This window comes from Accipiter gentilis, chromosome 4, assembly GCF_929443795.1.
Source record: "Accipiter gentilis chromosome 4, bAccGen1.1, whole genome shotgun sequence".
Lineage (NCBI taxonomy): Eukaryota > Metazoa > Chordata > Aves > Accipitriformes > Accipitridae > Astur > Astur gentilis.
This window is the reverse complement of record NC_064883.1, coordinates 47,919,680-47,941,124: the sequence shown is the minus strand read 5'-3', so window position 1 is coordinate 47,941,124 and position 21,445 is coordinate 47,919,680. Positions and strand designations below refer to the sequence as shown.

General features: G+C 50.3%; 1 protein-coding gene across 2 annotated transcripts in view; it reads right to left on the bottom strand.

The window, feature by feature from the left end:
• Positions 1 to 21,445, bottom strand: part of AGAP3 (ArfGAP with GTPase domain, ankyrin repeat and PH domain 3) — a 152,079-nt gene that overhangs the window by 25,270 nt on the left and 105,364 nt on the right. The window lies entirely within an intron of this gene.

Sequence of the window (21,445 nt, the reverse complement as noted above, 5' to 3'; positions counted from 1 at the left end):
CACTGTGCGGTGGGTGAGGCTGGGCAGCAGGAACGAGTGCTGGCAGCAGGAAGGGAATATACTGTGGTCAGACTCGCAGCAGCCCCAGGCACCTCAAGCACCTGCCCCGCAGCCCCGCTTGGCTTTGCCAGCAGCCACCCTGGGAGCACACCGCACTGCCAGGGCAGGCGGCCGCAGCTGCGGACCTCTTGGCCATGCAACTCTGGCTTGTCCCAGGGATCTGCAAGGTGGTCCCAACAAGGCTAGAGCTCTAAGGAATTGCGTCCCTTTGGAAGTGACACCACTGGCAGTCGCTGGATATGTTCCCTTTAAATTAGGCAAGCAAAGTGAAAGGTGAATAAAAGGCTACATGTAAAATACTAACTGCCTCTCTGAGCCAAAGCCTCCAGGAACTGAACTCTCCCTGACCCTGCCTACAGTCCCCCAAGCAAAGCTCTCCCAATCACTATTTCCTCAAAAACCCAGAAAAAAGAGATTCATGTAGCCATGTTAGTGTGACCTCACCAGCAGGCAAGGCTTCATGATGCCTTTTTAAGTAAAGCCTAACCGATGACACGGCAGTAAATAGAAAATGACCTAAAAACAGAATGTCATTTTTCTCAGCGTGGAGTGTGGCAGCCTGGCCACTTCAGTAAAACACCTGAATCAAAGCAAACTGGAAATTCTTCATTAAGGTATGGACACACAGGGAACTGGACAAAAATGAGTTAGCAAAAAGGGGTGCTGCCAATTGGGAAGGAGATAATTTGCAGAGTCACTTGAGGATCTCTGGACAAATCTTTGGACAAATCCAGTATTTTCAGCAGTGATTCAGCAAAATAATACAGGGGTTCTGGTGAAATTTCCTGGTAACGTTAAGTTGGAAGCACTGCCAGTATTCTGGAGATGAAGACGGCATACAGGACTAGATGATTTTGAAAAGTGAGCTAACAAAACCACAACAAAATTTATTTAGTACACAATGCAAAGACATGTACTCTGGAACTAATGGGCCTGATTCAGAAAAAAATGGGAAAGTACATACTGTTTGCCATGGGATTTGGATTGCACTGCAATGACATGAATGTTTGCACTAGGCTGGGGCTCTTAACTGGGCACACCACAGGAGGAGGAATTCTGCAAGTATTGCCTCTTCACAGCATTACCAAACTACACCACCACTGAGGCTGGAAAGTCGAATGTGATCCCACGTGTGCAAGATGAGGTTAAGACGAATGTGATCTCTCCTGTGCAAGATGAGGTATGTCTTGCATAAGTGGGAAACGCACACTTTCTGCACAAAGCTGGTATGATGCCTCACCTAGATCCTCATGCACAACCTACCACCCTGAAAAAAACTAATTCAAGGTGGAATGGGTATAGAAACAAAGGTGACTTTCCATTTCTACTAATCCTATTAGCCCACCTGCCCACATCCTACGACCTGCAGTCCTGAACTACTGCAGAATGCCAGTAATAGCAACACGAAGTGTATGGACATGCTAAGTCACATGTGTTTTTTTATAGGAGTATAAATACCTACAGAAATACCTACATTCTTGACAACTTCACTGAGGAAAGGACTACTTCCTTCTCTTCCTTGAACATACAATAATGTGACCAGCACTGAACAAACCAAGCTGTGACCCATCAGCTCTGCCTCCTACCACTAGCATCCAGCATCCACTTCTGAGGAAGCTCCCGGTGAAGCCAGATGTCTCCTTGATGCACGTCCTGGGTGCTGAGTGTCTGCAGTCTGGCCAGGACACGGAAAAGAGACTGCTTCAGCGGTACAGATGGATATGCTCTGCGCACCAACAGACAAAGGACAGATACCAGTGATTATGGTCCTGGGCTAATCTCTTTGCTGTGTTTGATGCTGTCAACCCAGGAATAAAGCCGTTTCAACCTGAGAAAGGGGGCAGGGTCCCAAAGGCTCATCCTCCTTTGGCGAATGCACCCAGCAGACTGCAACACAAAAATGTCTTCACACTCTCAGAGTCCTGCCTGGTGATAACTCAAAGGAAGAGCTGTGTCTTGCTGGATTAATTCAACATTAAAATGTGATCAACGGGAGAATAGCCACATGGCAGCTAAATCCTGCTCTGCCTGTGCTTCTCAACACCAACTACCCTACTGTGGTCAGGATGGTTTGGTCGGATGTGATTATCAGAAGTCGTGCACAGCAAAGTTTGCAGCTCCCATGAAAACTGGAAGTGCAGACTTCTGAACCAGTTGCTGCTGTCTGGAGTGAGCTTCGCTCTCAGTTCCTTCGCTGGAGCTATGTTCTGGTACAGTGTAATTACTCATGGATGAGGTCATTGTTTTTTCTTGAGCAGAAGACTGAGCATCACCCTGTGGATACAGCTTGGCCTCAGTTCTTCAGGCGTCCATCGTTTCTCAGCTGGACTATCCCAACGCGCTCTTTATCTCTGCATGAAGCCACCACGAGCACAGGCTGAGGCAGTGGTGGCAGGTGTTTTCAGAGAAGGCAGGAGGCTGGCTGGACACCTCATCTCAGCTAAGGCTGCTTGTATGTTCTTCTGCCTCCCAGAAACATGAAGGGTAGATCCCCGACCATCTGCACCCCATGACTTCCCCGAGGCCCTGCAGAGCTAAGGGCATGGACAGACAATTGCCTGCAGTTATGTTTCTGCAAGGAGCCACCGACCCCATCCCCACCTCAGCACTGCTCTCCTGGGGCAGACTGGCCGCTGCCGGCCCCTTACAACATGGAAGAAACCGGGTTCGTTCGGGGGAAAAGGGGTATGCTGAATTTTAAAGAGGCACAAGCTGGACAGCAGTTTGGGAATTCCCCCTTGTTTTATGGCCAAGGACAGCACAGGTCTTTTCTCTGAAGTGCCAGGTCTTGCTCTGGCACAGGAAGAGGGCTGCCACTGCCACGCTGCGTTGCAGCAGAGACTGCCAGCTGTAAGGCATGAGGCGGCGATGGAGGTCACCCCAGGATGGCGTGAGGACACCCTGGCATGAAGCAAACCCTATTTTCTCTGGTACTGCAGTAGGCCAATAGCACACTGCAGATTAATGCTATTCACTACCTGCCAAACCATGTCACAGAGAGTCATCAGTTACCACTATCCATTAACCAACACTTTAAGGTACTTGTTGCCAACTGCTCATCATTTATTCCAAATAAACATCTGAATTACTGCAAGTCACCTTAGTGTACTGACTCTCAAGTACTTTGTTGGTGTCCGCAGCCAGAGCACGTCTCAAAGCCTCCCCAAAAGCTGTGCGTGTGGGGCAGCCGCAGCTGCTCTGGACCCCAACATGCTGCTCCTGGGCTGTGTGGAGCAGGCTGGACGGGTACCCACCTCCAGCTGGTGGGAAACTCCTCAGTTCCGAGAAACCAACTGGTTCTTGAGGGGAGGCGAGAGCCAATGAGCCTGGTTAAGCTGACTGCCTGCGAAATCCCTGCTGGTAAAGACATAATTCACCACTCTCCATCAATGGGCGGTCAGCTGCCATGTATGCAGGAATGCAGCTGTCCTGGGACCACCCTGCGGCTGCCTTTCCCAGAGCTGCCCCCACCCCTGGAGCAGGTCCGGAGCCAGAAGAGTCTCTGTCAGGTTGGTTTTCTGAAGGAAGCGCTGCATGCTGTTTTGCTGGACATAGTCCGTTCCTTCCTCTCGAACAATTCCTACCAGTAACGAGGCCAAAACCCGTAGGTTAGCTCTTATCAACAAGAAGCGTACGGATGGAGACATGTTATTTGAAAGACATCAACTTCAAAGTTCTCCTTGGGAGACAGCAACAATACTGAGCACCTATGCAGCCCCACAAACATGGTGGGGCATGTTCCGAGACGACAGATGTCCTTCCCAGCTCTGCCAACAGCAAATGTCTGTGTGAAATCACTGATCCAAACCGCAGGCGGCCGAGGTTTCCCAGCCCTGCTTCTTAGCAAGGCTATCAGGATCTGCCAGCTTGCACACGGTGGGAGCCATTGCCTTTCACTGGGCCTCACAGATGCTCTGACATGGGGGAATCTCCCTCCTGTCTTAGCACTGCATTTGGAGAGCACATTTTTGGACATATGCACATGGTAAATGACTATATAATACCCTAGCTCCTACCAAAGCTAATCCGTAGTGAGTACAAACCACCAGGAGAAACAGCTCTGTGTAGTCCAGACATCTTTGGGAGGACCAAAAACCCAAGCTGCCTGCAGCAGGACGGGAAGGGCTGACCGTGACACGGTTACCATTTTATACTTCTATCTCCCAACCAAAACTCAGGGACACAGGAGATAAGCCAAGGTGTCCCAAGCCAACACACCAGACTCATCTCTGGTTCAGATGGTGGCCAACTCCATGTACAGCAGGACGCCAGCAAACCGGAGAAGCCTGTGAACAGGTACTGCAGTGACGGTGGCTCCCCAAAATCCTCAGGCACCAAGAGCACGCCAACAGCCCAGAAAGCACAGGCAGCTGCAACTACTCGGTCCTTCTCCAGCCTGAGCTCTGCCCAACCCAAGCACCCACGCAGAGCCCACGGGAGCAGACCTTGTCCGCTCAGAGTGCAGCTCCACTGGCCGAGGAAGGGTGGCCAGAGTTGTGTGGGGAAGAGGCGAATCTGCCGGGAGAGCTAGTGACAGCACATCTGGACAGGGAGTCAGAATCAGCCAGAAGGAGCCCTCTGATTGTCTGATCTTTTCCGCATAGCATAAAATTACACCATAGGTCTTCCACTAATTTACTCCTGTCTGAACTACAACGTATCTTTTAGAAAATCTTCTAATCTTGATTAGAATATTGTCAGTGACAGAGAAATCACAGCAACTCTTGATAAGTAGTTCCAGTGGTTAATTACCCTCACTGTTGAAATTTGCACCTTATTTCTAGTCTCAATTGTCTTGCTTCTGCTACCTGTTATTGGATCTTGGTATATTTTTATCTGATAAAGAGCTCTCTATTACCAAATTTTTGTTCCTATATAGGTACTTACAGATGGTGTTGAAATAATCTCTTAACCTTTTCTCCGATAAACTAAACAAATTGAGCTCCTTGAATCTTTCACCACGAGGTGCATTTGGCAGCATTCATTGTTTTTACAGATATTCTCTGAGCCCTTTCCAATCTATCGGTTTCATTCTCATACTGTGGACACATGAAATCCATGAACTTCAGCCCTCTAGAAGTCCTCTCCATCCCAAAACCAACAGTCACCATCAGCACTTCAGAAAGACCTTGACCACATCTTCTAGAATTCCTGAATTAAATAATTCAGACTTGCTGATTCAAACATGTCTAAATCTCCTACCTGCTGTTTAATATGCTTCTTAATTACAGTTGGAATATGAAGAATTCATCATTCTGTGATAAGATACATCATCTTGCCTCTTCCCAGACAGCAAACAGAAGTGTTCACAGAACACTTCTTTGTTTTTCTTTATCAACCATTCTACTATTTCCATACAGTAATGAACGAATGCTGGTTTTAGGATTCATTAGTTCCTAATAAACTTGAAAAAAAACTTTTCACCATCTTTAACTCTGCTGGTTACCTTTTCTGTATCCCCTTTCGCAACCATAGTAATGTAGGCTCCTGGAACTAGCCAAGAGGGGGAAGGTGAGCTGGGAAATGAGCTTCAGATACTAAATCCATCACTTTTTTGTGTGTTATGTAGAGTCTCCATGGAACATGTAAAAGTTGAAGATTAGGAACTTTGTAAGATATATGAACAGTGACTATTCTCATGATTCATAGGCTAAAAATACTGTCATACAGTGATCAAGATGCTGCGGAGAAGGGAGCCACTTCAGCAGAAGCTCACCAAGTACAGGGCACAAGACAAGTGTAAAGTCAAGACACATCGCATGGTGGTGAAGGAGAGAAGGTGAAGGAAGCTGCACTTCCACACTGCACCACCGAGACCAGAACAGGAAAAAGCACCTGGGAGGACACAGGAGCTGCTTTGAGCTCAACATCCTGGATCTGCGTTAGAGGAGTAACCGACATGCAAGATTTGTCTTTTTTTCAAGTAAAGCAGCTATGAGAGAGAAGGAGACAGAAGTTTCCCTCTAGGAGAAAGGCAGCAGAGATGACAGACTGGGGCAGAAGTCTGCAAACTAAGCAGTTCTCAGATGTGGGAGGCAGTGTCGGTCTTCCCATCAGCTGAGGCACTGATGCCACTATGGAGAAAGGTGGTGGGTCGCTCTACCCAGCCACTGTGGTGTGCTGACTTTGGTTTCTAAGTTCTTAATCAACAGCATAATTTGCTATATGTATTTAACTTCTTCTCTAAATTTGATTGGTACTATGTGTGGTCTGGGGAAGCTGGGCAGGCACAAGGTGCACGACTTCTTCACAAGCAATGAACCCAGATAAAATGGTGAAACAAAACCTTTGTGCAGCCGTAACCAGAGCAAGTCTGGGAACGTCAGGAGCTGGAATGCTTCCCACAAAGCCAAAAGGGTCACTTTGAGGGCTGCTCATAATTAATCACTCACGGCGGATGTTAGTCTGCAGAGCTCTGGCAAGTGGCTAAATGGCAGAGAAAGCCTCCACCCGTGGTTCCAGCTGGCCATGCAGGACCACACTGGTGTTATCAGCTACCGACCTACTGGAGCTTTCAACTGCTGCTCAATACTTATCGATTACTTTATTATGTTGCCATTATTTTTATTGCTTTTTATATACATACGAATACACAGATGTACAAAGTATGTTAGCACAATGCAGCTTGCTCCCCTCCACTTTCCTTTGTTCCTGTGCATTCTTCACTATCTGGACAGAGAGAGAGTAGTTTATGTCTCCTCTTAACCCAGATTAATACATTTTTCAGCAGTGCAACGTTCCTTTTGATTTTAACTTTCTGGTATCCAGTAAAATGTTCTTGAAAAACTCCTAATTATGCTTCACTTTTTTTTTTTCCTGTTTAAGTTCTTTCTCCCAAATGATCTGGCTCATAATTGCTTTCAGCTTTGTGAAATTGGCTCAGATATATATTTTTGTGTGCGTGTGTCTGTGTATGTCTGTGTTTAATACTCTCTATTTCTGATGTGAATTTTACTCTGCCTGAACACCAGTACAACAAAGTCAAGGTTACTTCTACCTAAGCCACTACTGAATTTTAGTTTTGTGATTCATTCTCCTCATCTGCTTAGATGAGGGTAACTACTGCATTCGCTATGGGGGCTTCTTTGAACCAGTAGGATTCAGAAAGTCTGAGGAAGCTTTAGTGTCACTTGGCTAAGTCCTTCAGTGACTATCACCACAATAATGTAATTTACTCTCCAACGTGCTATAATGAAATACTTCAGCAACTGTTTCTGAGGCATGCAAACCGAAGTGCTGGGAATGAGCAGTGGGGAGTGGAGGAAGGAAAAATGGTCCTTGTTTCGGATCTCTCTCCTGGCCTGTTAATATGACCAGAGGTGTCACTTACAGCCTTGGTAGAAACCTGAAAGCATAAGCTGCAGAAAATGTACAAGTAATACTGTTTAAAATACAAACCAGAAAAGATACTGTGCAGCTGAAAAGTCCAAAAGAGATCACCAAGACAGCGGTGGGAGACAGATAATCATGACAGGTTGCAACGATACGAATCACCATTTGCATTTACAGTCAGAAGCAGGAAGCCGAGTCTGATATAAAATTGCAGGAAGGAAGAAAGCAGACCCAGAACTTTTTGGGTTTGCTGCAGAAGTGTGGACCTGGACAAGTATTGCAGTGAATGATGAAACCCCAGCATTTGCACACAGCTCACAAATGCTAGCAACTGAAAAGGCCATTCAGCTTATGCTAGAATTGTATTATTTTTTCTTACATAACTTCTGTTTCTAAAGCTATTCACTCATAACATGTTTTATACACTCCTGCTTGCTTCGCCCACAGAGGCTGCCTCGCACACAGCAACACAACCACCCGGTGTGCACAATACCAAGAGAGACCATGGATCAGCTTGAAGTTCTGCACAGGTCCCTAGGAGGGGACAAAGCAAGCACTGCTCTATTTGGGGCAAGCCCGTAACGGGATGACTCTACCCCTTGTCTGCTAGCAATAGGTTTTTGCACCTTCCTCCTGGGCACCTCGCTGTCCAGCAACAGAATGAAGACCCTAGCCACCGACCCCATGTGCCTGTAGTGCAGAGCAGCAGAGGAGAGATCTGGGAGGGGGACTCCAACCAGGAGTGGCAGCCTGCACTCAAGAAGGGATGAGCTGGCAGGAAGACTGGGTAACGGCAGAAAGGGCACGAGTTTGTTACCCAGAACAAGTTGCTCCCCTGCCCCTTTCCCTGTTGCAGCACAAGCGTGGTCTGTGTGGAAGAGAAAGCACGGTTTTCTGGAAAAGGTCCTCAGTCCACCTCAGCAGAATACCAGCTACTCTGCTGCCCCAGTATTCCTTGGCAACATGGGGCAAGTTATTTATACTGGGATTTTTCACAGGTGGCTACTAATTATACCCTCTTCATTTTTCCAGGTGCCCTGTGCAAGACACCCAGAGCCAGATGTTCAGAAATCCAGGATGCTTATAACCACAACTGCAGTCGATGGGGCTGGCTTGCTGCCCCTGTGTGACGAAGCTGCGTGCCCATCTGGCTTCCCTCGGCAATTCCATCGTCCCTGGGCAGGGCTCTGATCATCAGAGTGTTCTGTCTGCCTTGTTCTTTTCTCCTCCTCACTTTCTCTGAGGCCTTTTTGCCTGTTCAGCCCTGCAATGCACAGCTCCTTTAGTGTTCTAGCAAGTAATAAGTGTATCAAGTCCCAGTAATTATCTCTAATTAGGGTTAGTGATTATACTGTTGGGTCGGAGAAAATCAATCTCTGGTTTCCCATCAGGGAGGGCAGAGAGAGTCAGGGTGGGGAGGGGAGGAAGCACTGGCAGCTCCCTCCCGTGCTCCCATTCCTCCCGCGAGCTTCTCCCTGCCCGCACTGCTAATGGTGCTGCTCGTCCCAAGGACCAGGAGATCCATGTGGGGAGATGGGTCTGAGCACCGGCAACTGGGGCACAGCCTCACTCCTTCACTGGTCTGGACAAGGGAGAGGGCAGCCCACCCCAGGGATGCAGAGCAAAGCCAGGGCTGTGATGGCATCACTGGGCCCAGCGTGGCCAGATGCTCTCACACCAGTGGCCACCTCCGCAGAACAGGCCTGCACTGCGGGTCCTTCTCATGGCGACACTGGGGCTCGTGCCCTGTGTCTAGAGGCAAGATGGAGTGTGGGGTGCTGGAGCTGCAGAGGCTGGGCTCCCTGGAAGGGCAGCACGGAGCAGAGACCTGAGGAGGTCCTGCATCTCCTCTGGGCAGAGGGTTTGTCAGGCGATGGCAGCCCACCTGGGCGATGCTCTGCTGTCTGAGTGAAGCCTGAGGTCACAGGTACAAGTTGTACCCCAGCACGCTTACCCTGCATACTCTTAGAGAACATGACTGCTGACCATGTGCGAGTCACACCATGGCCATGGTCTAAAGGATAAAAGGTAGAAGGATTGGATATGCTGCATGACAGCTGTGGATGATGGTGAAAACTGAAGAGGAACAGCCAGAGCAGTCTGTCACACACCAGACAAGCTGCCTTTTGAGAAAAGTCACAATAAAGTGTGTCCATGATGCCCAGCCTACAGGTCCAGTGAGTTGAGTGCTCACACCTCCCAAGCAGGAAGGCTCTGGGTGTGGACATACAAAGCAGAGGGATGGGTGAGCGCCTCTCTAAAAGGGGCAAAGATAGAACAGGTTCTGGACAGAAACCTCTGGCAACTGGTGGGTCAAAACAGAGAATGGCAGCCCGATTTCTGGCAAAGGAAGCCCGCAAGAAAAAGAGCAGGTCTGAAGCAAGAAGGTGCTGCCCTTCTCCCCCTGTTTGTACAGAACCTCAGCCACTGGGCAGGAGCTGAAACCTCATTTTCACGGCTGGGTGACAAGTTCTACAGCTCCTAGGAATGGTGGGAGCAGGCAGCTCTGCTCCCAGGCATGGTTCCTGGCTCACCAGCTCCATAGGGGAGTCATGCTCTGACAAGGGGAGCATGAGGCCCTTCTGGAAAACGTGACAGATGAAGCTACTTAATACGCAAAAGATAGTTGGGTCATCAACTCTCTGAGAATGGTAGCATCTTTGCAAACGTCTGCAGAGTCACCAGTAAAGCTGGAAAATGATACAACAGTAATAGTTTTTCTATATGACTGAATAGGCTACCAGTGCTTTCACATAATTGCTCCAGTGCAGATAAAATGGTCTTCAGACGTAATGAGGACAGGCTCTGGAGGAACGTGGACAGGCAGGCAAGGAGCTGCTATGGACTGTGTACAGACTGTGGGTTTTCATAAGGGATTTCATGTGAGTTGCTCCTTGCTGCTCTGCCTCACAGTTACTCCCACATTTTTCCTCTCTTGGCTGGTGCAAACACAATCCAATTTGCACAACTCGGTAACAACTTTGCATATTCACGCAGAGTCCAGGATATCTCAGCTGAGCAGCTCAGTGTGCCTTTCCACTTTACAACCAACAGATCAGCAGTTTCAGCTGATGTGCCACAGCATGCCCCAATTCAGACCTGCAGTACTGGTATACACCTTTGCCATGCCAGATAAATCTCAAACACCTTAGTGTAGCTGATCTCATCCCTAGTAGAAAGCATCTCCTTCCTCCCACAGGGGCAGACTCATTCTGGAAAAATTATTCTACTGCTTACCTACAGGCTAGAGTGACCCAGCTGGCCGTCTAAAGGAAGACAAAAGTGTGGTAAAACCTAAGGATGCAATACGTTGCAATATCATAAATACTTACTGCCACCATGACATGGCACATCCTCTAACACCCTGTGACGCAGCCTTGCTCAGCAATTTAGGAAGCACAACACGGTACTGTACTTTGTCCCTGGGACCTGCGGGGAGGATACGGGAGCACGTCACAGTGCCAGGGCTGCAGTCCCCCTCTGGGAAGCAGGATGCTCTGCATAGCCATTCCTGTTGTACAGATGGAAAAACTGAGAGACCACGAGGAGCAGTTTGCCAGTCAGCCCCTGGAGTCCCTAACAAAACCAAAGAGACAACCTGAGTCTCCCACCTGCCAGGGCCCTGCATAACCCTGGGGCCTGGCAGCCGGCGAGGTGCGGGTAGGATGGCCAGCCTTTGGAGTCACGGCTGGCAAGCACCTCGCTCCTGGGTCTGGTGTCTACTAGCACATCCGCAGAGACCGTGTGGCATTTATCAAAAGCTGGGGATAAGCCGAAGTTCACGGACTCTGTAAAACATACAGAAAATTAACACTTTTATGGTGTATGGAATATTGCAAACCACCAAAGATGTTACAGGTAACTGAGTCCCTTGAGCAGGGATAGGACGCTCAACCCAGAATCACCAGTTTCCCACTCAGAGGTTGTGCAGGAACAGCCAGTGGCGACTAACCCACAACCACGGGTAAACCTCTGCAAACCAAGGGGTTAACCCTACATCAGCCAACTGACCACCCTGCCATGGGAGTCACTGGGAGAGGTCCTGTGCTCAGAACAGGCCCACATGAATGATTTTTTTGGGGCAGGAAGGACTTGGATCAAGTGGACAGTGCCGTTCATGCTCTGCCTCGGCACACAGCCCAGGGAGCGATGGCCAGGCAGCACAGCATGAGTCGAGTCTGCACCGGCCAGGCCAGCGCCTTTGGTTCATGTGCCTGAGCAGTCTCTGAGCACACAAAATGGATGCCTTTCAGGTGAAACTAAACAAGAATACCTGCTACAGCACTGCGCCTAACATGCTCCAACCACTGCAGGACATCCAGTTCCCCAGACCAGGCTGGAAAGGGACTGCAGTACACTCGCTGCACCCCTGGCACTGGGTACAGCGCAGCTAGCACACCTTCACCCACTGCTCGAAAAATCCCATCCCCTTGGTCTACAGTGGACACATAGTTCAGCACAGTTCGGTGGTGCCGACCAACAGCTCTACACAACTGCTGCTTCACTGAGACAGACAAGTGATCATTGCACAGGCCAGTGCTTGCACATGTCCCGTCCACGTGAAGGACAGTGGGCTGGAGGTGAATTGGCAGACTGGGCCAGCATGCACCTGAGGATGATGGGGATGATGACAAGAAGTGAGGTGGTCTGCTATCTTCAAGACCTCTGAAAGATTTCTTGCAGGAACAAGGTGCCCAAAAGAACAACACAGAAGGCAGCAGGGAAAGCAGGGGCAGCTCAAGGCTAAGCAGCCAAGTATTTCCTTCGGAGGAAAGGGATCTAATCCATGCACCGCTGCAAAATTCCCAGAGCTACTATTCAAGTCATTTATACTAACATTTGTCAAAAACAGCCACTAATAATGTGTTCCTCCTGTTCCACGTTCCCAGGTGGAGACTCTGAGGACTGATAAACAGGAGCTCACTGCTCACAGCTACACTTTAAAGGGCTAAAAAAAAGGCTAAGTTCTTGGGAAAGAAAAAGCAGTTCTTAGGCTCTAAACTGGGGGCACATAGCAGATGCTTTTGACAATTTTGGCTCTATCTTCTCTTTGCCTCAGTTCTCCTTCTATAGAAAGAAATAATAATAGCTGAGAGATATCTCAGTTCTTCAGGCTTCTGTCCACCACAAGGAGTGGGCACCAAGGTTTGCTGGAACTGTCCTGCCTCATGTCATCCCTTCAAGTTCCTGATGCACTCCTCTCCCCCATGAAGTCCTGACAATTTCTAGCTTCTACTCAATGCAAATCCTTTAATGCAATGGCTCCAACCTCACATTTGGATTCATGCTCCTACTTCAGGCAGCCAGATAAACACTCATAAGATGTTACCATATGAATGTTATAGTGAATTTATAATATTTATAATATACATATGAATTTGCAGTATTTTATACATGATTCATGATGCAAAATATTACTTACAGGTAAGTTTTACTAAATCTCTGATCTCTGCTTCATCTTCAGACTACAAACAACCCTTTAACATATTATTGGGAAGGATAAAGGTCCCACACCAACAAACACCACAGACAGACCCTCGCCCTCTGCCTTTCAGCTTTGGTGTCACCACGTCCAAGTTGTTGGCCCTTGGCTGAACAACAGTAACTAATGTTGAACTTTGCCAGTCAGACTCAACAGAAAGCAACGTGAGCTAGCCAAAATCATGGCCAGCCGTGGTTTAACACCAGGCTCCCAGCCAGCAGCACTCGTCCCGGCTCAGAGGAGCGTGCCCCCGCCTCACTCCCGCAAGAAGCATCAGACCCGGCCAGTCCCTCTGGAAGTGCCTGCCTGCCAGCTGCAGGGAGCCCTGGAGAGGAGCGCGGGCAGGCCGGGCTGCTGCGGCAGGGCTTGCCTGCGGGGAAGTGCCCACGCTGCAGGAGGTGAAAGGAGCCTGGCTGGAAGTGGGTCTCTCGGCCGGGCGCACACAGCCCGGTAGCTTCAGAAGCTGCTGCTGCCACTGTCCGTGGAGCTGCTTGCCACGACTGCAGCTGTGGCAGCTAGGCAAACCAAGCTGGAAACCTCCGTTTAAATCAAAATGCACCGCACTGAAGCAGACTGGGCACGAGCTGGCAGCCAGTTCCAATGTCTCATTTGGGTGACAACAGAAAACCGAGCATCCCCTGCTCTTTAATTGACTCAACGCAAAGTACCAGGGAAGTCCTGTTTACATCCTCAGACTGGCAAGGACCACTGAAATATGAAGCAGAAGCTGCCCATTTCCATAAGCGAGGAGACCCTGCAGTAGCCCATCTGGAGGGAAGGAAGGAGCGTATCCACATCTGGTACTGAAACAGCTGTGTAGGGATACTGCACCAACCCTGGTCCTGAGCAGATCCACTGGCTGATGGGGCAGGACTGGAAAGACTGCTCTGGCTTTCTTTCTGCTAACTAGTTCATGGGTACCAAAATAAAGAGACTAGTGTTACAGGATTCCTGCCTCAGAGTAGGAAATACTGAAATGACGAGAGGTAGCCATGGATTTTAAGAGCAGGTCCTATGCACTGTGCAGGGAACAGACCAGCCACAGGATTATGGGTGAATCATGGGGGCAGCAAGCTCGTTCTGAAGACACCACACACTGACCAGCCGGCTTTCCCTGCAAAGTGTGAGAACACTGGGGATGTTCTTGGTGTTCCTGGAAACCTGCCATGGCAGGGCGGGATGCGCTGCTCCTGCACCCACGAGCTATTGTCAGGGCAGGGCAGGTAACTTTGTTCTGAGCTTTTCTTCCCCAGTACCCAAATACTCGTTCTTTCGCAGGAGATTAATGACTCTGCTCTGACCTGAAAGAATGTGTTGTGCAGCCACAACTAGGAGAAAGGCACAAGATGATCCCACCAGCCTCCTATCTGCCATGACCTGCACCACCCTGCTCTCTGCTGCCTCTTCTTCCCTCAATGTCATTGTCCCCCATGGTGAGCAGCGGTATGCCAGAGAAACAGGTTTTCCCTTTTCTTTGTTAATTCTTCCCTCATTACATTTGAAATTCCACAATCAGTGTGCACTGTAATTGTCGAATTTGATGCTAATGATTAATGAATTAAACATGGATCCATCAATTAGTCCTCGGAGAATAATTCTGCATAAAGCAGCGGATAATGTAATTACAGTAACAAAGATAATGAGATGTTAACATCGACGGAGCCCGACGTGACATGATCACAGCAGGCTCAGCAACCCCGGCCTGGGGGAGCCAATCCCTCACTCTGCAGAGGCAGAGCATCGGGGGGCAGCGCACAGGCACCCGGCCTGGCAGAGGGGGGGCCCCACCGCTGCCACGCTCCCCCAGCACCAGCGGCCTGGCAGGCGCCGGCAATGGCAAGGTGCTTTCCTCCTGCCTGCCTTGGGCAAACACGCTCCCCAGGCTATCCGCTCTGGAAGCGACAACGAAGCGTGCTGCTAGGCGTCGACATGAACCCAGCAAAAATCCTGCAGCTGCTTGGGAACCCAGCACCATCTCCAGCCCAGGCTGGGCTCCCAGGCACTTTGCTGAGTGAGTCCAGCACAGGCTCCCCATCACCCCACCTGGCACAACAGCCGAGGGCAGAGGCAAGCTGCCCATGCACAGCGCACCGAGGGCTCTCCTGCAGGTGCCTGAGGAGCCCGGCCGGCTGGCTGCAGCCAGTGGAGCTGTGAATCAATGCGAGCACTCGGAACTCGGCCAGGGGACAGCTGGACCCTTGTCACTTCAGAGCAAACACAAGCATCAGCCAAGACACTGCAGCCCAAGCAGTGCCTTCACCACCATGGACACACTTGAGGAAATGCTCTCCCTCGGCTACAGAAGCAATCCTGCAGCAGGAGGAGGAGGAGGAGGAGGAGGAGGAGGAGGAGGAGGGCTCACACGCAGCCTGCCCCGACACACGTGTCAGGCCATGCGGGCCGTTCCTCAGGGTGAAGGCAACCAAGCAGCATCAGCCCCTTCCAGCTCTTCCCCCACATAAAAGACTCCAGTGCTTAAGCTCACACCCCTGCACTGAGACCAACTCGGCTTATTCTTCTCGGCCTCCTCTGCGCCAGAGACACTGGTGCAGCCTTTGCTCTCCCGTGCTGCTTGGCAGCAAATCCCATGGAAGGCTCATGGTTCTCGGTGAGCTGGAGAGGCCCAACTGAGCCACCGCAGAGACAAGCAGAGTTTTCTCCTTTGACCTCCTCCCCTAATACCATGCTCTGGCTCTCCCACACTTTGTTTGCTTTAGTCCCATCTCCAAGCCACCTAGCCTGGCTGCCTGTGCAATGCTGGCCAGAAACTCGCACTTGGGATTGCTGCATTAGCTCAGCATTTCTGGCTGAGGTAGAGCATCTGCACTGCTTCTGCCTGCTGGATCAGCCAGCCTTCTGCTGTTGGAAACTGTGCCTTCATGAGCTGCTTGCAACCACAACAATCTCAGCGATCTCTGCTGATTTTTCCTTACACTTCAACTTCTCATTTGAAGGCAGGTTTTCCAGTGTTCAGCTGCTTGGCTTCCTTTTACATTGCTCAGCTGCAATACAGTGTCAAGGAATCGGCTTGTGTGCTCTGTGCGTGCCCATGTTAAGTGTGCACGTAAGTACGCGTACAGGCATCGCATAACACATTTTCAGGCAGTATGCTCCATGCCCTTTTCCCCTGTGTTGACTGCTTTAGAGTAGGTCCCTACAAACCTCTGCAAAGCAAGAACTCAGGGCTGCAGCTGTGCTGAGACCAGTCTCTCATGCTGACTGACATTGTCTCTGTATTTTTCTTGTGCTACCATCTGTCCTTCCCCACAAAAAAATCCCTTTTCATCCAGTCTGCACTTTGAATAAGAGCTGCTCTCATTCTTCAAGCCAGAAACACACACTGAATGAGATACAGATGGGGCAAAGAAGCAGAAAGGGTGAGCTTGCTGAACTACAGCAAAGATACATCTGAGGATCTCTGAAGAAGCATGCAAGAGGTTATATTCCAGTGGGAAGAGGACCTGCAGGGATCTGAAGAAGACACCTGAAACAGCACTGCCACACGTGCAGTGAATACATGCCACCAGGCTCCAAACTCACGGCCCATTCATACCCAGAAAACAGCATCCTTAAGCTCTGGCAGTGACATCTGCACATCCCTTTCCTGCCCTCTCCAGCCCAAACACCACTTGGGTTTGCCTGGCACAGGAGACACTGCGAGGTGCTGCTCACACTCTGGCTGGCGAGGTGCCCGCGTCACCTTGTGAAGCTACGTGCCCAGAGCTCACCTGGGCACTGCTGGGCACTGTCTGCTCCAGCTGCGGTCGATGGAAGCTGCCCATGCTCGGCGTGCCCAGCGTCTGGCCCAGTATTGCTCCAGTCCAGAAACCCAGAATAACACAGGTGTTTCCATCATTGGACCACAGCCAGCACTATCTCACCTGACCAGGGATTTACAAGACTGAGCAGTAATTGCCAAGAACTCTTTCCCAGCTTCCTCCAAAGGCCAGTACCCACTTGTGCTCTTCGAGACTTCAGGAGTCTCCACAGTTCCCACCGCTCGTGGAGAACTTCTACTAGTGGTTTCAATGAAGTCCTTTAGCAAGTATCACTGTCCTTTTAGGACACATTCGACCCAGAAACTGAGATGCAGGAATGTTCTGACTAACCTAGGTGCTTTTGGTGGTCTCATTTCTAGCTGTGGAAAATCAGACAAACAGACAAATACAGATGGATCCTTCAAAGTCTCTGGAAGTCTTTGACATGAACAGGGTAAGTATATGTGCCTATTTCTATGCAGCCTGATTTGCGGCATGAGCAATTCCTTCTCCTGGCACCCGGTGCTGCTGTAGTGTTAGGTGTGGAGAATCAGAGAACCAGAACGCCTCTTCTGTGCTCACGCTGCCCATCACCAGGTGTCCGGCAGTGCTGGTAAGGAGGAAAAGGGAGCAGGGGATGGAGTCGCTGGTGGAAGAGGCAGGAACAGCCGAGGGCAGGAAGAAACAAGCAGAGGAGGAGAGCACAGGCGGAAGAGAGGTCAGGAATAAAGGAGCCACATCCACCAGCTGTGGGAACAAGTGCCTTGTTCCTACATCCCAACGTGCCCCAAGTGCCCAGGAAAGAGCCGAGCGTCTTCCCAGCCAACGATCCCTCCTACCTCCTGACACAGGAGGCTTGGTTAGAGAGTAATAGTGTTCAGCTGGCCCGGTCCTTCACCAGATTGAGGGTATAAATCTGCTGACCAGACAAAGAGCAGGTGGTCTGCTCTTCAGAGAAGGATGGGTCTTTTAGCTGTATTACAAAAATGCATCAAAGGGAAAAAAACCCCATCTTTATTATAAAGTTAAGATACCGAAAGTTGGAAAACGCCAAGATGGAGTCCGTCGGGACAATTCTAGCGTGAGCTGCACGCGTACACACTGTAACGGAGCCTAAGGGGGTGGTGCGTTCCATGGATGCCCAGCACCGGCCAGGCAGGGCAAAGCGCTGTGGGGGCAGGACAGCCCACCCGGCTGGGGGGAAGGAAGGGAGAAGGGGCCAGTGAGACAGGGACACGGGCGAGTCCTCCACGGCCCATGGGAGGCCGGGTCTGCGCCCCACATCCCTTGCACAATGGCACCGTCCCAAGTGCCCGTGGCCCGGTGTGACCTGCGGTCCCCTCCAGCCTCCGCAGCGCTGGTGCGGGTGCCCGACAGCCAGCTGGGGCACCAGGGCTGCGCTGACACCAAAACTGTCCCCTAAAAGCGCCAGCTGTCACCGGAGAGGCACAAGAGGTTTGGACACGTACCTGAGGCGGGGGGACCGCGAACCGCCACCCGAGCCCTGGTGATGGCCGATGGTGTCAATCCTTCCTGGGAGATGCCGCAGGCTTGGCAGCACCACCACGTCCCGCACCACCCTGCCGCGAGGGCAGGCGGGAGCCCTCACCCTGCCAGTGGGAAGCAGAGGAGGGTGCCGTGGGCAGCGGGAGAGCTCACGGCTGCCCCCACCACGGCTGTGCTGGTGCCGGGCCCGCTGCAGGAACAGCCCTGGCTGTGGCACGGACACAGGGGAGGGACAGAGGAACTTGGCTGTGCCGGGAGCACGGGCAGAGCTGTGTGGGATGGAGCCGTGGCAGGGCTCGTACTACTGAAGCCCACCGGCACCTGAAAGCGTGGGTGTCTGTTGGCTTCAGGTGCGTTTGGAAGGTGCCAACCGGCGCCCGCTTGAGAGGATTTCTCCCCAGACGGACACCAGGTAGTGCCCATTTTGCACAGGGCCTTTAGAGTGTGCCAGGAACTGGCCGCCTGCTGTGGGGTTCCCTCCTCACGTCTCAGGGTGCAGCTGGCCAGAAGTGCCAGTGCTTCCCACTCTATTTTGACCAGTTACCACTGTGCAGTGTACCCTGAATTTTCCAACCTAGTTCACCTTGCCTCAACAAGAAGGAAGACTTAAATGTAAAATAAAGATTCACTAAGTGATGCTAAAACATCTGACTTTTCACTCCAAGTTCAGGAAGAAACTGTTATTAAGAGTAAAAACATGTAATGCTGTCTTAGCATCCATCAGCAAGACCACTTCATGTCTGCACCTTTATCTAGCTCCAAAAGTTGGAGTTAAACATCCATGTGACCACCCCCTCCATCAGAGAGCTAACTGATCCAAATGCCAAAGCCGACACGGAAGCTGACAACCAGCCTTATCTCTGCCGTGGCGTGCTTCCCTGTGTAACCTTAATCTGTCCGTGGTGTATCTCTCCTTCTGCCAAGGCCTGCCTGTGCTCCCATTTCATGCCAATGCAGTACCGATGGCTTAGTGAGGCATTGGTGCCTTAGCTATTCAAAGCATTTCTTGGCCTGTTTTTATATTGAGTAACACTTTACAAATCATAAGAAGCGTTTACTCTCTTTATATCTATATCCATGTATCGCTTATACCCTTAACATATTCTTAGCCTTCACGCACATCAGTCACAATATATTCTCATCTAAGTGACGAGATGTTTTGTTCAGGCACGCTCATGAAGGCGAGTCCACCCCCCCCACACACCACCCCTCGCTTGTGGCCTTCCAGGAATCCAGTGTTACATCCCCTTTCCTCCCCGCCTGTTTCCCAGGATAAGGCCACTCATTTTCCTGACATAGGATGGTTGGCCCAAAGAAGTCTTGTGATCATGACTTTGGAAGGTGGAGCACATACACGCAACACCCTCCCGCCCTAGGCAAAGGAGGGATGGCTCAAACAGACAAATTATTTCATTGCTGTCCCTGACCACACCTGTGCTGCTAAAGGGATTCTTTTTATAGTAGAACACAAGAGCCATCAGGGCCCTTGCTTAAAAACCTGTGCCAGTGTGGGGTACTGAGCAAGACAACAGTGTGCACTGGGGTGGACCCCTCTCCTGGCTTGCCTGGTGCACACCGGACCCTGACCTGTGCCAGCCATGGGTATGCACAAAGCAGCCGAGGTGCTGTTCCACCATGGAAGGCTCAGCCTGGCCACCCGTCCAGCCCTGAGAGAGGTCCCTCTGGAGACCTGCACGCTAACACCACCATCCCTCCAGCCTGAGACCCCGTGGCACAACCAAGCTTTTGCCTACACACGGTAACTCTCTCTCCCCAAAACCTGTGCCCAAATCTGTGTGACAGCCTGCACTGCTTCCTTGGGTGTTGTCCATGAGAGTCCTTGCCATAAGCCAGAACCATGCCAGGAACACCCAATGGCTCAGCATGGCTGAACCATCATGTCAGAGGATCAAGTGGTTCAATGGCAGTCTGCAACCAGTCTCCAAAAAAAACCTAGGGGACAAGAAGGAAGTGCCCTGGAAATGTCTGGGTATATGAGAGCTGCTTCTGGAAGGCATATCCAAAATGTTCTTGGACAAGCTCCCCGTGGCTGGCACTTCCCAGGCATCTGCTTGGTCTTCCAGGACATATCCGGGGAGACAGTGAGCACGATGCACAAACAGCAAACCCTGTGTCGAGACACGGATGAAGAACATGCCGCTTGAGCCCACAGAGGTCCAGGTGTGGGACTTTGCTTCCCAGGCTGGTCTGCTTGGTCAAGCCTAACTCTGCGCACAGCACTGCCTGCAACTAGCACAGCAGGCAAGGAGTGCAAGCTGGCAGAGGTGACATGGGCCAGTTGCCTGCGCTTTAGGATTTCCTGATGTTGAAGGGCTTGATTTAGGGCTCAGCTGTAAATGAACTAATGCTGGTTATTTGCATTTAGTTAGCTCTAAACCTGTTAATAGAAGCTGTGCTTGACCTCAGCTACTCTTCCGTCTCTGGATAGTCTCTTTACCAGTAAAATTTCATACAAGAATGAAAGTTAGGAGGACATTACAGTTGGAAAGTGAAGAAAAAATATCACAGAAAAGCAGAGACCATTCTGCCAGGAGCTCTTGACAGCCCAGGAGGAGATTAGGTGCTCCAGAGCTTTCAGTAACCAACTTCCAAAACTTTGATCAAATCCCAATATATTTTCCAAGGGATAAAGAAGAAAAAAGTTTCTAACTGAGGACAAAACTTCTGCTTCTAGGTAATCTTTGCATCAAATCTCTGAAGATTTAAAGCTCTTGGAGAGAAATTTTTAATATTGACAAAATGAATACAGAATCCCAGCATGGCTGAAGTTGGAAGGGACCTCTGGAGGTCATCCTGTCCAACCCCCCTGCTCAAGCAGGGACACCTAGAGCCAGCTGCCCTGGACTGTGTCTGGATGTTTTTTGATTATCTCTGAGGAGGGAGACTGCACAAACTCTCTGGGCATGTACAACATCACATTTGCATATATGTTCCACAAAAAGTAAGCCTTAAGTGGACATAAGGCAGCTGCAAATTCTGACAACGTTCTGTGCCTCTGAAAACAGGGTTTACAATGGGAATACATGCAACCTAAAATAAAACCAACTCTGACTACAGTAAAGTTGCCTTCTTTAATGGTTTAAATACAGGGGTACAATCACGCATTGAGCTCAGAGTCCCGTGGGTTTCACAAATATAAGCTTCCCCATTCTTACTTTATTTAGCTCCAAGTTGTACTGTCAGTACCTACTTTGGAGGTTATTTTGAATCATCACCAGAGTGCTGCATATGTGTATTTTATCCGCATACAGGGCAGCATGAGATATTTTATCTTTTTCTTCTCCTC